This window comes from Cetorhinus maximus, chromosome 24 (assembly GCF_964194155.1).
Source record: "Cetorhinus maximus chromosome 24, sCetMax3.hap1.1, whole genome shotgun sequence".
Classification (NCBI taxonomy): Eukaryota; Metazoa; Chordata; class Chondrichthyes; order Lamniformes; family Cetorhinidae; genus Cetorhinus; species Cetorhinus maximus.
The window spans coordinates 9,798,549-9,815,696 of record NC_135902.1 but is presented as its reverse complement, the minus strand read 5'-3'; the positions used below and the strand labels follow the sequence as shown (position 1 = coordinate 9,815,696).

The 17,148-nt window shown below is 44.7% G+C and overlaps 1 protein-coding gene across 7 annotated transcripts in view; it reads right to left on the bottom strand.

Moving 5' to 3' along the window:
* myocd (myocardin) overlaps positions 1-17,148 on the bottom strand; it is a 636,396-nt gene that overhangs the window by 75,352 nt on the left and 543,896 nt on the right. The gene's annotated exons all lie outside the window — the stretch shown is intronic.

Below are 17,148 nucleotides of genomic sequence, written 5' to 3'. Positions count from 1 at the left end.
CAAGGTGATAAGCAGAGTCTGGGACTGGAAGTGGGGGTGGTAATTAGTAGGTGGGTGAAAGGCAGCTGTCTGCAGATTTATTGTACAGTTGAGGGGAACAGAAATACCCCTCCCAGCTCCACAACAACAACTTGAATTTTTATAGCACCTTTAATGCAGGGTAAGCAAAAAAGTTACAACTTAGCCTCGGTTTAAGGACCAGTTTGGCTGCCAAGCACCTGAGAATACAATAATCAATGGTTGAAGGCAAGCATTGACAAATTTTTTGAACAGCGTTTGGCCCCTATCTCCACCCAAAAAAAGGGTTTAATGCCTGTTTCAGGCATGGACACTGACATCTATGCAGAAGCCATTGTCAATTTGCTGATCAGTCCTACGCACACTAAACTCATCCTGCATTGACTCACTGGTAGAGTCAATAAGTTGCATTTATGTAGCAACTGTAACATAGTAAAATGTCTCAAGGTTATCCACAGGAGTGTTGTCATACAAGATTTGACACCAAGCCACATAAGCTGATATTAGGACAGGTTGGCAAAGATTTTAAGGAACATCTTAGGAGGGGAAGAAAGTGCAGAGACAAGTTTAGGGAGGAAATTCCAGGTCACAACCATACAATGTTACAATTATGCAACATTAATATACTACACGCATATAGTGTCACTATATTCCAAATATCCAACACTATTACATTGCAAATAAACAGTGTTGCTATCCTGCCATTCAACACTAGTACATGAAGTTATAGAATGTTAATATATTACAAGGCTACAATGGTACTGAATATAACCTTACAATAATGTTACATTACAACCATCCATATATTACTACCATTAAACATTATATTGCAATCATACATTGCCACATCAACAAAAAATATCATCATGTTAAATGAGAATGGTATTTTACAAAATATCATAGTCCAATAATATCTGGTTTCTGGCAGACCTGAGTATTTTTTGTACATAAGTTTTAGTGAAGAAGTGGGGAGATGTTCCACTTTTGCACTCCTGGTGCACACAGGAAGTGGATAGCAGGAAATGTCACAACTCCAACCTATGATTTTCCACCCGTTGATTTTAATGGCCAGAAATGGTGCACTTTCCCTATACTTGCTCCAGCCCTGTGACAGAATAGCCACAGAGCAAATTCCGCATCTAATATCACTACATAATAGAAGCAGTATGCACCACTGGTAAGTGTCCTTAAGTCGTTGTTAAGTCAGGAGCAAATTGGGACTTGGAATCAATTTATGTAGATTTTGAATTTGCTTGGGGTAAATGTTCACACATTGGGCTAGATCTTGACTTAGTCAAGACATCCGAAAATGAAGTAAATGGCAATGAATATCATGAGATATAAAATAGATTACTGACTCACTATCACTGTTGTTCTACATTATCACACAAACCAAAGATCTGTCCCACTGCACACTCCGAGTTTATTATTTTTCTGACTCGATCCAGTTTGTTTTACTTTCTGCACTGGAAATGAAACGTTCAGTTTTTATCCGAACCTTGGAGCACATCAAACAGAAGAATTACATTTTTATTTCAACCTTAGTGACTGCTGTTTTTCAGGAGCCATTTTGCACACAGCAAGATTGCAGAAACAGCACCGAGATAAATGACATGTTATCTATTTGAGTGGTGTTGACTGAGGGAGGAATGATGATCAGATCAATATGGGAACTCCTAGTTCTTGGTAGAAATGTGCCAGGAGACTTCTAATGCCTAGCGTCCACTCAAACTCTCAGAACTGGCAGACAGGGTCTTTGTTTAAAATACAGTGTTGCAAGCAGTTGCTTGGTGGCGCAGAACTTGACTATTGCTGGAAAGTGAGACATGTTGCTGAAGCCTTTCATCTTGCACTCATCAGGACAAACACAAGAATGCCAAATTTGAAACAATCACAACAATTTATACTACAGGAGAAAAGGGTGCTAATGGACTGTGATTGGCTGAGGCATTGCCATGGAGTAAGCAACGGAGAATTATAGGCTCCCCAAGCTCCCAGGTAACATGGCTCATTTACACTTGTTAGAAGCGACATACATTCATACACAGGGACACATACTCTGCAAACAAAATAAATATGTTCAAGTTGTACACCTTTTTTGAATTACCCGTGAACTTGGAGAGCCGATAGTTTCCTGTTGCTTTCTCCATGGCAACGCCTTGGGCTAATCAGAGTCCACTTGCCAACCATCAGCACCCTCTGGCATTCTTGTGTTTGTCCTGATGAGTGCAAGAAGCAAAGCTTTGGCAACATGCCTCTCTTTTCAGCAACACAGTGTCACCTCAGTACCACATGGAGTGTCAGCCTCAATTATGTACCATGGTTGAAGGGAAAACCACAAACCTCTGACTGAAGAGATGACATTGCCACTAGCTGAGTCAAGCTGACATTGCTTCACCGGAAAGGTGTACCTAAATGTACAATTCATGAAACTGTTAACCCTAGATGTTATACATAGATAAACGATCAAATAGAGCTATGTCGAGGCGCCACAATTTGGCCACTGTTTTCGTATTCTGACATTATCCCTTTAAGAGAAGTGAAATGGTTATTGGGTAGTCTGATCCACTTTCAGGTGATGACTCGATAGAGAATAGCATTCTTCTAAGATTTAAAAGATTTAACAACCACTGGAATTACGTGCTGTTACCCCATAACACATGATTAAGGTCTAGCATGGTCAATGTCATACTATACTCTGTCAATTTTTAGCAGCTGCTATTCCCTGTCAATGTTAACCAAGTAGTTTGCTGTTTGTATAGTTCTCACCAGCAGAAGCTTTGTAAATTCAAAAACCTCTACCTTAAGATTGAATAGTTACTGTGGAAAGTGAGGCCATCTCAGATATTTAAAGCTGCACCATCCTTGTTACACTTCTCTATCTAAATGAAAATCATGCTACACTTTACGGATGCAAAAGGCATTGTGGGTCCGATTTTAACCCATTCAAAACTCACCGCGGAAAGTTAAAATCAGGCCCTATATGGCGATGGTTACCTGCAAGCACCTCTTGTGTTAGACTTGTGCGTCTGGCTATTTCCTTTAATATGCACAAAAGCTTGGCTTTCGAGAAGGTTACAGTTTTTATGTTGCAAATCAGTTCAATCCTCTCCATTTTCGGGATCACTTTTTTCCATTCCCATCTGAATATAGTTTGTTTTTGTAAAGGCTGCCTATGACTGAAACTTCTAAGACATCCATTCCTACATGGATGTAGGAATTGACAATTTATTATCGTGGATTTAAAGGGCAGCGCTTTACCGATGGCCCGACATCGGGAGGAAGTGTGAAGTGTGTGTCACGAGCAGGCACGGGTGGCAGGTGGGACTTCCCGTTGAATTTTACAGGTGGCAGCCAATTAAGGGACTGTTGCCAGGGCTGCCATTCTATTCAGGACATCAACCTGCCCCGAGAAAGCAGCCGGCCCAATCAGAGAGTTGGCAGCTCAGCAGCGCCACCTGGAGTGGTGGCCACCGCTGGGACAGGCTGGAGACCCGCTGCCTTCAGCAGGCAGGGTAAGAAAAATCTTTAAAATAAACACTGGGCCGAGTGCTGCAAGGGAAACCCCTCCGAAGATATGGCTGGGACTGTTTAGGTGATGCCCTCCTGGGCCATGGCTGCTGCCTTTCCCTTTCTGCAACCCCCTCTTTGCTTTAAAAAAAACAAACATTCTCCCCCACCCCACCCCCGACTCCCTGCTGCTTGGGAGACCACCACCATTAACTGGCGGCTTCCTCACGGGGTGAAAGGAGGGGGAGGGAGTGTTGATCCGTCATTTGTAAAATGCCAATGCCACTGTAAAATGGTCCCATTTCCGGCCTTGACATATGTAAATTGGCTGCCTGCTTCCCTGGGCCAGCAGCCTGCCTGATTCCTGTTCCGCCATTGGTAAAATTCCCTGATGGATCTGACACAGCTCCTAGCGATTTTACTGGCTCCCATCACCTCCCTCCCCACCTCCTGTGGGGGGTGGGGGGTGGGGGGGGGAGGGTTGTAGTAAAATTTGGCCCATAGTTTTCAAAAAAGGCAAGTGTAATGTTAACATCAGGCCAAGCTTGTGGGTAGCATTTTCCAGTCGGCGAGAGGGGGCGGGGCCTGCGCGCCAACACGTAAACTGAGGCGGGGCGATGTCAGGCGTGTGTCCCGGCGTCACCCTGCATCATTTAGATTTTCATTCGGCCGCGCGCCCGCCGAACTGTCAATGGCTTATTATGGCCGTTAAAAAACTAATTCATGGACTTAATGGGCCTGCCCGTCCAACCTTAAGGTGGGCGGGCAGGCGAGGAGGCCAGGCGGCCTTCAGATAACACACGAAACCTCATCCACGGGCGGGATGAGGTTTCATGTAAGTTTTAAAATCTCACAAAAATTTTTTAATAGAAGTCATGGACCTGTCCCATCTCACGTGACAGTTTCACATGAGGGGACATGTCCTTAAATTTTCTTCCGTCTTTAAAAGTAACGCTGATCTCCCCGAGGCAGCACTTTGCCTCAGGGAGATCTGAGTGCTCTTACACACCCCCGGCTCAGGGAATCACCCCCCCACAACCACCACCCCCCCCGCCACCCGCACAGGGTGTGCTCAGCGCTTCTGGGCGGACGTCACGCTGTGTGGGCCTTAATTGGCCCTCCAATGTAAAAGGGTGGCGCGCCCCCGATCGGGAACCCACCCACTTCAGCACAACCACCCCCGACCCCAACAGGGGGAAAATATTGCCCTATATCTTTCCAAGTTTCACATATTCTGTCCTGGATGTTAGATTCTAGCAATTTTACCAAGACAGACTTTAAACATATAGGGGAGAATTTTCTCCCCATTGGGGGAGGTGGGGGTGGGGGGGGGAGCTGAGTGGGAGCGCAGCCGATTGCTGTCCACGATCGGTTGCGCGCCGACATTTTGTGTGGGCAGGGCAATAAAGGCCCGCTCAGCATGACGCGCGCCCAGAAACGTTGAGTGCTCCCAGTGTGGGCGGGGGGGGGGGGGAAGGGGGGGAGGAGGGAGGAGGGAGAGTTGGGGCCTGCGCTCTTTCGCGCATGCATGCGTTAAGAGTGCTGAAATCTCCCTGAGGCACGGAGCTGCCTCAGGGAGATTACTTTGGGTATGAAAAATTGAAATAAAGGAAAAAAAAATTATTCAGACATGTCCCCTCCTGTGACAGTGTCACATGAGCTGGGACATGTCAATGAATTTTAATAAACATTTTTATTACATTTATAAACGCTTCACGAAACCTCATCCCGTCCGTGGATGAAGTTCCATGAAAAATGCAAAGGCTGCTTGGGCTCTTCGCCTGCCCCCCGCCAACCTTAAGGTTGGATGGGCAACCCTGTTAATCATTTAAATTACTATTTAAATAGCCTTAATAAGCCTTTGACAGTTCAGCGGGTGCGCGGCCGACTCTGGTGCGCACCCACCAAACTGAAGATCAGAATGATGCGCGGTGACGTCAGGACACACGCTGACATCACTGCACGTCATTTTACGCGTCGGCGAGCGGACCTGCCCCCACGCGCCGACCAGAAAATTCAGGCCATAGAATTGCAGTTACATGGTTTGTCCCGTCCTCTTTTTCTGAATAAAAGTGTACTATTTCCTACCTTCTGACACTATTCGCTATTCTAAAACCTAATGAGCATTGAAGGATTATAACCAACTTCCTTACCTATTTCACTTGGGTGATACCATCCGGGCCTGGAATTTGTTCGAATTCAATTCCATCAATTTATCCGTCATTATTTTTATTTTTTCATTGATCTCTAAGTTTCTACACTTCACCAATTATTATTCTTCCACTTACCCTTCATAGCGTATCTTTCTTCTGCACTTTAAAGGCCAAAATAAAATATTCATTTAGAGTTTCCACCATGTCATTTTCCTTCATTTGGCCAAGTGTTGTTCGCTTCAGTTTGAGCGTGCTTGGTTCCAAGTCAGAAGTTTTGAGTTCCTCTCGAGGTCAAGAGCTTCAATGTTGTACTGAGAGCTCATTCGCTCAAACAGATAGATGTGAAAGATTCCACAGCTCTTTTTAAGAAAAAATGTAGGGAATTCTCTCAACTTCCTGGCCAAATGGTTCTCAGAACAAATTAATTAATCGTTTATCTCTTTGCTGTTGGAAGATCTTGCTGTATACAAACTGGATGTCAAGTTTGCCTACGTAACAATAACTACTAAGTCAATAGTAATTCATTGACTGTGAAGTATGTTGGGATGTTCTGAGGTTGTGAAACACACTATATAAATAGAAGGTCTGTCTCTCTTTCAGTCATATCTAAATCTGTTTCAATGCAGCAAATATCTTCTTTGCCTCTTTCCTTTTCTTGCTGTAATTATAATTATTTTTGCTATCCTTAACTCTGCCTGCAAGCTTTTTTTTCCACAGTATGCTTTCTTTTGCCTTTCTTATTATTTTCTGGGTCTGTTTTTGTTTCATTCTGTAATCTTCTCTTCTCATTCTTGCCACTACTATTGCCTCTTTATTGGTCTGAATCACTCTCATGAACTGTTGTTATTTCATGCCAGAACCCCCACCCCCCACCCCCCCACCCCTCCCCCGTTGCCATTTAGGGATACAAACTTATTTTGCAATCCAGTTTGAATCGACTCCACAGCTGGGCTATATATTTCGCAACCAACAATGCCCTTCACCTTATTCTAGTCACATCCTTCCTCGTTCTTTAAAAGTGCCCTCGTTCAGAACCGAGACCTTGATTTGTCTCTCACTTTTGTTCTCTTCAGGTCAGGTAGCAAATTCAATCGAAATACAATCCATAAACCTCTTACTATCAGATTGTTACCTTTTTTTGGCTTGTTACTCATGATTAATTGGCTCCTTTGTTAGCTTGGGGACATGCTGCTTTAACAAGCTACCTTGAACATGTTCAATAAATCCATGTCCTTTCTTCTTGGTGTTCGTATTTCTCCCCCAATCTATATAGAGGTTAAAATCTTTTTATCCTTTTTAAAGGACTTCCTCATCTGAATATACGTACATTTTTCCATTAAGCCACTATAGTCGGAAAGTCTGTAATATATTCTAAGTGGTATTTTCTATATTTTACTATTCTTAACTCTTCTCATAGTAACTTAATCTGCTGATTACACTCGTTTCAATCCCTCCTTACTGTGATGATGGTGCAATTTTATTAACACTGCTACCCTTCCCTTCATCTCCTATTCTCATTACCCAGTACTTTTAACCCATAATTGTACATGTCAAGTTTATAACAAATGTAGGTGTTAAATGTAACCTAACTCCCATGTCAGAGCTCACCCACCTTAAACCAATTTATATTTCTCCCTTCTTCTAACTATGCTTCAGTTCTGCCGAAGGGCCATGAAGGCTCAAAACGTTAACTGATTTCTTCTCCGCCGATGCTGCCAGACCTGCTGAGTTTTTCCAGGCAATTCTGTTTTTGTTTTGGATTTCCAGCATCCGCAGTAGCTTTTAGCTTTTTGTTTTTTTCATTACAAGGTGTCTGTCAGCAATTCTGTAACGAGGTTAATTCTGTTAAGAGGCGAGAATGGTTCATGAAACCTGATGCCTGTCCTGCAGTCAAAGGGGTTCTGAAATTGCTGAACCTTCTTGATGTTAACACTTATCCTTTGTAGGTTTGTTTAATGCTATGCTTGTCAACCTAAAAAACTGCAGATTGCTTGGCATAATTTCAAATTTCATACAATGATAGGACACTACATCTTCGGAACAGGCCACCTTTCCCACTTGAGTCTGCCCTCATCTTTCTATTTCAACTTGCCACTTAGAATAATCACAATCTCCTGCTCAATCCCAACATTTGATATGCCCCTTTTCAAAGCAACCACTTTCTATCATAACATTCGGACTCTGCTTCTGTAATGTCTGTTGCTTGATGCCGGGTCACCCTGAACCGTTTTAGACTAGGCATATATTCAATCTACTTGAATAATCTTATAGGTATTTTGGTTTACTGCAGGACAGCTAAGCACGGTGCTTGGAGCTTTTAGTAAAACCTCTTCAGTAATTCAATCGTTTTGGAGACAGCAGCTGAGCAAAAGTGGTCCACGCGGCAGTATGTAACTGAAATTGTTTCCACAATGCGGAATGATAAGCAAATCAACAAGCAGTTCAACAGGGAACAGAAAGAAATGTGTCCTGATGAATTCTGGTGGAGCTCGTTGAATGAAACCTCTGCACCAGGCATTGGTCTGTTAGAAACAGCATTTCGAAAGGTCCCAGATGCCTCAAATTGTCCTACCTCTGTTAATATTAATTCAAAAATATCTCTGGGCATCAAAGCTCCATTGTTCAATATTGACCCTTGAGAGTCAAAGCAAAGGGGGAATGTAAAAGTGCTTGGGTGGGATATTCTGTTGATTCCTCTCTTCATTGTGAAGTTCTAGTCTTGGACGTTTTGTCGGGGAGCAGCGAGCAGGGGCTTCTTTCTTCACAGGAAAGGAAAGAAAACTGAGCTGAGGGGCGGCCATGGTTTGTCCAGCACAACTTCGAGGAACGGCTTAGGTGTTTTAAAGAATTCCCTACTGGCTGAGAAATAGTGCAGGGCATGGAAAAAAGGTAGGCAAACAAATTTCAAACATGGGTGGAAAAGGAAGAAAGAAAAGAGGTGTGGTTGAGGCAAAGAACGAGTCAGCTTCCTCTGAGCTGACTTTCAGTTTCTTTTTGTTAACCCCTAATAGCCTGCAAAGTTGAGAGGACGTTTTTACAAATATACTGCCCAACTCGGTGCAAAGAGATACTAATGCTCCTATATTGCTACAAACCTGCATCCCAAAATTCCTTGGCTGGTTATGCCAGGATTGTGTTTAATGATGCCCTCCAAAGTTGGCCCTGGCAGAGTTTGTGGCGTTCATGGAATAGCATCTAATTAGCATGGGACAGGTGAGCAGAGGTGCCACTTTGGGTGCATCACTGCCTCATGTCTAACTTCAGCTTCTTTCTACCTTCCCTGGGGGGACATTCCAGACACCCCACCCCCATGCCCCCAACCTTTAACTTTATTTTCATAATTTTTGGTTTGACAAGTGCTAACATTAGGAAGGTTCATCAGGTTCAGAACCCTTTTTACTGAGAGACAGGCATCATATTTCATGAACCGTTCTCACCTCTTAACAGGCTTCACTACAGAATTAAAACAGAATTACCTGGAAAAACTCAGCAGGTCTGGCAGCATCGGCGGAGAAGAAATCAGTTAACGTTTCGAGCCTTCATGGCCCTTCGGCAGAGCTTTTAGCTTTTTGTTTTTTTCACTACAGAATTGTTCACAGACCCTTTGAAATGAACATTGACATGACAAATAGATTATATTTTGCACCTACATTTCTCTCAAATTTGAGATGTACAATTGCCAAAGCCCACGTCGGGCTGTTAGTTGAGAAATAGTGTGGGGCGTGGGAAGAACACAAACTATAAAGGCAAATTTCAAACATGGCAGAAAAAAAGAAAGAAAAACACGTGACTAGATGTAAACAGTCAATTTCCTCTGAGCTGATTTTCAGTTTCTTTTCATTGATCCTTAATAATTTGCAAAATGATTGATTCATAATTGAGAAGCGTAAATAATTTATTTGTTCTTTGTCTATTGGCTTTTTCCCTACTTTTTTCTCTCTCTGAATGGATTTTAATTTGATATGATAGTCTATTCAACAACCGCCAACTGTTTTGGAGGTTGCCATCTGTGAGGAGACACTGCCATTGGCTTGGATCAACACCAGCTCCAAGTGCCCTTTGTTTCAGTCAAACAAATGGCAAAACAAATCCAAGGTAGGATTTTACAGTATGGTGATCCTAAGGCACATTTTTTTGACTTGAACAGGAACAGGCTGCTGGGCGAAGAGGACAGGCTGCTGGGCAATGAGGACAGGCTGCTAGGCGAAGAGGACAGGCTGCTGGGCGAAGAGGACAGGCTGCTGGGCGAAGAGGACAGGCTGCTGGGCGAAGAGGACAGGCTGCTGGGTGAAGAGGACAGGCTGCTGGGCAAAGAGGACAGGCTGCTGGGCAAAGAGGACAGGCTGCTGGGCAAAGAGGTCAGGCTGCTGGGCAAAGAGGACAGGCTGCTGGGCAAAGAGGACAGGCTGCTGGGCGAAGAGGACAGGCTGCTGGGCAAAGAGGACAGGCTGCTGGGCGAAGAGGACAGGCTGCTGGGCGAAGAGTCCATCTCACGGCAGCCCCAGACGATCATGTCTGGATGAGATAGCTTGTTCAAACAATGCAAAGTGCTACTGTGAACACCTAAATTTAGAGTTACCAGATAGATATTTTCTAGATTGAAATTTATCGTTGTCATGTCCTTGTTCCTTGCAGGAAAAGTCCTTGTTTAATAAAAAGGCTTCTGCAATAAATATTTACCCCAATGAAATCTGTTTGCACATTGACTTCAAACTCAAAACGTTACCACTGAAGGGCAGGCCGCCCCACTACATTTCAGAAATGTATGAGCAATGCAATATCACGTATCCAACTGCAATGTTCCTGTCATATCCCTGTTCAGCTGTAACGCGTGCATTGGCATTTTACACCATTGTTTGAATGAAAATGAGCTAAGATGGGAAGAAATTCTTGTGTTTCAGATGTCTGAGGCATCCTTTTGTTTGAAAAAAAACTTCACCTTGCCCTCATGACCTGTCTACACTTGGTCTGAATGGATCTTTTGGCACTTCAGGAAGCAGTAAACATTTGTGAATGAATGTTTCTGTTTCCCTGCACGTGTCTGGGGTCACACTGGTTTAGTAAACAGACTGCAGGACTAACAGTTGACTTCAGGCAACTGAACCATCGTCATATGGAATCATTAACTGAATTGCCTTATAAACATGACAGCCTTGATAATGGCTTATTTCCTTTTTCTAATTTATTATTATTTACTTTGCTTCCCAAGGTTCCACATTTTCCAATTCGGACATGGCCCCTTACTGACTGTCGACTGGGATCTATTTGCAGATCCCCCTCTCCTGTCTGTGGTGAGGAGGGGAGCAATCTGGTGTCTCTCCTCCTCGCTATGCCTGTTTTGGGCCTCTGCTCCATGCTATTTATTTCAATGGGTAAGCTCGCCCCAGATTTGCAGTAAGTGTGGCAGGTTTTACCCGCTGGCTGGAATGGCAGCTTTTCATGCCGTATCGTCCCAAACCTGCTGCATTAATTATGCATTCCTGGGATACACACTGTTCCAATGGTGGCCGTGCTCCGATTCGCTTGCCAGGCCATCACCTCGTCGCTTCATCATGCCAGGCACCACATTTAAAGTACAGCCGTGCTCAGTGCTTCCAGGTCAGGACTGCAGCAAAGAAAACATGGCCTCGAAAGGCAAGAAGCCTGCAAGCCTTGAACGCCTTTTGGACACCATGGAGGGCCATTGTGATGTCCTCTAATCCTGCTCTGGCCGTAGGAGGGGCAGCTACATTACCACTCCGGCTTGGTAGGTGGTGGCAGCGGTGGTCAGTGCCAATGCTACGCAGAAGAGGTTGGCCATCCAATACAGATAGAGGATGAATGATCTCATCCGTGCAGTCAGGGTATGGCAACCATCTCATCACTCTAATCTCAAGCCTCTCACACATTAACTGGCATCTCACTCACTGCCAGCTCAAGGGACATCACCACCCATTCTCACACAAACCCTCACATGTCCATCTGGCCTCATCTCCTCTGGAGACTGCCTCCTCAGCCCTCACCATCTTGAGGCCACTTGCACAGACCAACATGTGCCCCATGCACACCCTGGGATACCCTCCTTCCCCAGTACAGCTCTCATCCTGCAGCCTCTCCCCTTGCCTGAGGCCACTTCTCCCCTTTCCCCAAGCAAGACCTTGCCCTGCAGCCACTGAAAAGCGACCCACATATGGCTGATCTGGTAGGTAGAGAGCTGCCCATGAGATCCCCTAAATCTGCGAAGCCTGGCGCTGATGACTGCGAGTGCTGACCAAAGCAAGGTAGGCAAACAAACCTTGAAGTCTCAAGCAAAGTACAGCCCGGCAAGTGCACACCTTACAGATACTGTTGTGAAACACATCGGCGTGTTTTCCCGCCAACGTAAGTGGACGATCCAGCAGGGAGCGGGGGGATGAGTCCGGTAGATGGCCTTACAATGATATGCTGATGTATTACAATGAGGTTCCTGATGTCTAATGGTGGAGAAAGCAGCCCGCCATCAGCGGGCAGAGCGGACGATCGCAAACTGGTTTCATGTTGTGGTGAAACCAATTTTTGGCCTTCTTGCCATATTGTCCGCTCACGCCACCAAACACGCCCAATGCCGGCGGGCATGGAAAAACCCGGCCAATGTGTACAACTAGAAGCTCTTCCTATGGCAGATTCTGAGCTGAGAACGTATCATTCTGTCCAGCGTGTTGCTCTCCCACATTTGTGAATGTTTAAAAACACGGATAAGAACCAGTTCCAAATTAAGTGCTTATAATTACTGAAGGACACACCAAATAGGCCATTAGCCCACTGCAGTACCAAATAGTGCAAAGGTCTCACAAGTTCTGGAATGAACACTAATAAGGAATCTTTTACGCATCCAAGGAGTGGGAGACACAAAAATAGGAAACTGCATCTCACTCCGCTTCCCCTGATGAAATAACTGCAGGTGAGGCTATAATCTCCCAATTATTCTAAAGTAAGAAACATAACAAGGCGATTTGAAAGAGTTTGAAACAGATATTCTAAAAATGATTTTCAGTGGTCTAGTACAGCAATATTGGCATAATTTAAAGAGGTATAAATAATGAAATTTAAGTTTGCCAATGGTTTCGTTGGCAAAGGCCAGATTTGATACAAAGCTGCACGGACCAGAGATAATAATTTCAATGGCCAGCATGTGCCAAGTGTGTGATTTCAGTTGGGATGCAGATTTGGGCTGTGTGTGCCCCCCTCCCAACCCTCAGTATACATCAGTCTGCTTTCCCACATTCAATTTTTATTTTATTCGTGTATGGGATGTGGGCATCGCTGGCAAGGCCATGATTTATTGCCCGCCCCTAGTTGTTCTTGAGAAGTGGGGTAGTGAGTTGCCTTCTTGAATTACTGCAGCCCGTGTGGTGTGATACACCCACAGGCAGGGAGTTCCAGGTTTTTGATCCAGCGACAGTGAAGGAACAGTGATATATTTCCAAGTCTGGATAGTGTGAGACATGGACAGGAACTTGCAGGTGGTGGGGTTCCCATGCGTCTGCTGCCCTTGTCCTTCTAGGTGGTGAAGTTCGTGGGATTGAAAGGTGCTGTCAAAGGAGGCTTGGCAAGTTGCTGCAGTGAATCTTGCAGATGGGAGGGACGGTGGCGTGGTGGTGGTGTCACTGGGCTAGTAATCCAGAGGCCCAGGCTCATGTCCTGGGGACATGGGTTCATATCCCACCATGGCAGCTGGTGGAATTTCAGTTCAATTAATTAATTTCATTAATTAAATATAATCTGGAATTAAAAGTTAATCTCCCTAACTGTGGCAAGAAACTATCATTGATTGACTTAAAAAAAAATCCACCTGGTTCATTAATGCCCTTTAGGGAAGGAAACCTGCTGTCCTTACCTGGCCTGGCCTACAAGTGACTCCAGACCCACAACAATCTGATGCCAAACAGCTACAGAAAAGCAAAACCCAATGTACTATCCCGCATCAACCTAGGCACCGGAAGTGACAGAAAAAATGGACCCCACAAAGTCCTCCTTACTAACATCTGGGGGCTTGTGCCAAAATTGGGAGAGCTGTCTCACAGACTAGTCAAGCAACAGCCTGATTTAGTCATACTCACAAAATCATACCTTACAGCCAAAGTCTCACACACCACCATCACCATTCCTGGGTATGTCCCGTACCAACATCAGGACAGATCCAGCATAGATGGTGACACAGTGGTATACAGTCAGGAGGGAGTTCTCATGGCATCAGGTCAAACATGGGCAAGGAAACCTCCTGCCGATTACCACGTACTGCCCTCCCTCAGCTGATGAATCAGTGCTCCCGCATGCTGAACACCACTTGGAAGAAGCACTGAGGGTGGCAAGGACACAGAATGTGCTCTGCGTGGGGGACTTCAATGTCCATCACCAAGAAGGCTCTGCTGACTGAGCTGGCCAGGTTCTGAAGGTCACATCTGCCAGACTGGGCTAGTGACAGGTGATGAGGCAAACAAGAGGGAAAAACCTACGTGACCTTATCCTCACCAATTTACCTGTCGTAAATGCATTTGTCCCTGACAGCACTGGTAGGAGTGACCACCACACAGTCCTTGTGAAAACAAAGCCCCCTCTTCATATTGAGGATGCCCTCCAGCATGATGTCTGGCACTATCACCATGCCAAATGGGATAGATTTTGAATAGATCTAACAGCTCAAAACTAGGCATCCATGAGGCGCTATGGGGCATCAGCAGCAACAAAATTGTATTCAGCTACAATCTGCAACCTCATGGCCCAGCATATCCCCCAGTCTACACTTAACACTAAATTGGGGATCAATTCTGGTTCAATGAAGAGTGCAAGAGGGCATGCCAGGAGCAGCACCAGGCATACCTTAAAAGTGAGGTATCATTAGGGTGAAGGTACAACTACTTGCATGCCAATCAGTAGAAGCAGCATGCGATAGACAGAGTTAAGTGATCCCACAACCAACGGATCAGATTGTAGCTCTGCAATCCAGCCACATCCAGTTGTGAATGATGGCGGACAATTAAACAATTAACAGGAAGAGAAGGCTGATAATTGCACAATGCTCAGTAACATTCGCAATTCCTCAGACACTGAAGCCAAATGCAAGACCTGGACAACATCCAGATTTGGGCTGACAAGTGGCAAGTAACATTCATGCCACACAAGTGCCAGGCAATGACCATCTCCAACAAGAGGAAATCTAACCATCTCTCCTTGACATTCAATGGCATTACCATCACTGAACCCTCTACTATCAACATCCTGAGGATCACCATTGACCAGAGACTGAACTGGACCAGCCATATATGTACTGTGGCTACAAAAGCAGATCAGAGGCTGGGAATTCTAAGCTGCATAACTCACCTCCTGGCTCCCCAAAGCCTGTCAACCATCTACAAGGGGTAAGGTGGGGTGTGTTGGAATACTCTCCAGTTGCCTGGATGAGTGCAGCTCCAACAACACTCAAGAAGCTCGACATCACTGAGGACAAAGCAGCCTGCTTGATCAGCAACCCATACAGAAACTTAAACATTCATTCCCTCCACCACCAATGCACAATGGAAGCAGTGTGCAGCATCTACAAGATGCACTGTGGCAACTCAATGAGGCTCCATTGACAGCAACTTCCAAAACTTGACTTCTCCTTACTTAGAAGGACAAGGGCAACAGATGCACGGGAACACCACCACCTGCAAGATCCCCTCCAAGCCACAGACCACTAAGAACTATATCCCCGTTCCTTCACTGTCTCGGGATGAAAATCCTAGAACTCCCTTCCCATCAGCACTACCTGCACAGATGGACCACAGTGGATCAAGAAGGTTACTCACCGCTACCCTTCTAAAGGGAAATTAGGGATGGGCAACAAATGTTGGCCTTGCCAATGACACTAACATCCAATGAAAGAATTAAAAAGATTGTACATAATGCTGCCTCAAGTGCATCAGTGGTAGAGGTTGTGAACACTTAAAATGGTGGATGAGATGCTAGTAACTGTTCACCACCCATGGTGGGAAAATATGCATGTAGATTTTGGGTCAAAATAGGAATAGATTCTTTTGTGATTCTCTCCTCCATCAAACTTTCTGTTTGGATCATACAGGAAGATGGTTTAGTTGTATGAGGTTGTGGAGAGCTGAAGGGTCTGTGGAATCATATTCCAACATGAGCCAGTATCTTGAGAGAGGAACCAGCGGGAGACAACTGGGGTAAAAGCATCAATTGAACTCCATATATAATGCAGTCTGAACTTTTCATTTCAGTATATATTGAGAATACTTTGTATTCATAACTGATCCTCTCAACATTTACTGATAGGTCCACAGTACATCCCAGTGCCCAACCAGTCCTTGCCTGCAAAACTTAGCACAGTGTCCAACGTTAGATGTGATTCCGCAACTGGATAGCACCTACTAAACAATACCGAGTGCGAAAAGAATGACACTAACAACCAATTTAAGGTTATCAGTCAGGCCTGCAATGTGGCTCATTTATGTTTGCTAGAAGCTACATTTGTTCAAACACATGGCCCTGTCCTCTCCAAACAGAAAGAATATGTCCCAGCATTGCGCCTTTATCAGTTAAACAAAAGAAAGGGGGGTAACTATTCCCTGGTTCATTCCCCATGGCAACACCTCAACCAGAATCGACTTGCCATTTTTGAATTTAAACAAAGGTTTGGGGCCTAACTGTGCCTTGGTGTATTCTCCATGGCAATGCCTTGACCAGAGTTCATTTGCAAATGAATCAGTACCTTTCCTCATGCAGTTTAAATTGTTTTTCCCTTTGAAATTTGGTATTCTTGCATGTGTACTGATGAGTGCAAGATGAGAAGCTTTGACAGTCTGTCTCTTGTTTCAGCAATGCTCAAGTTCTATACCAGCAAGTGACGATATCAGATTTCCTTTCAGGCTGGGTGGTGAGGGCAGGTCGGGGGGGGCTGCCGGCCAGAAGTGGGGAGGGTCTTTATCAGATTCCTTATTAATGTAGAGGTGATTTTCAGCTCATTAAGTGATGTGCATGCCTCAGCTCCCCTAGTAATCTATTGTCAAACATCCAAACTTCTGATGATTTAGTGAGCAGTGATCCAGTGATAGGGATGAATGTGATTTTCCAGTACCTTGTCCATGGATCTAAAGGGGTTATAAAATCCCTCTAGATCCATGGAAAACACAAACAGTTCCCTAATGACTGGGTATGTAACAGACATGCACGGAAATCCACTGATGAGTACACAGCTTGGCAGTTTGAGGTGTGATGCTGGAGGGAGAAATAGTTTCTATCCCATTTTCTGGGCTCTCCACTGATTACTTTCCCTGGGGGGTATTTAGTTCAATTTCACACTCAGATCATCTGAATTTCATACACTGTGATTGGAATTTAAAATTCATCTACATCAGAAACACTGTGACTTTTGGAAATGTGCCATGTAACAAGTGCTCTACAAGACGCCAGTTAGATCTGTTCCAAATTAATGACGACATCACAAATG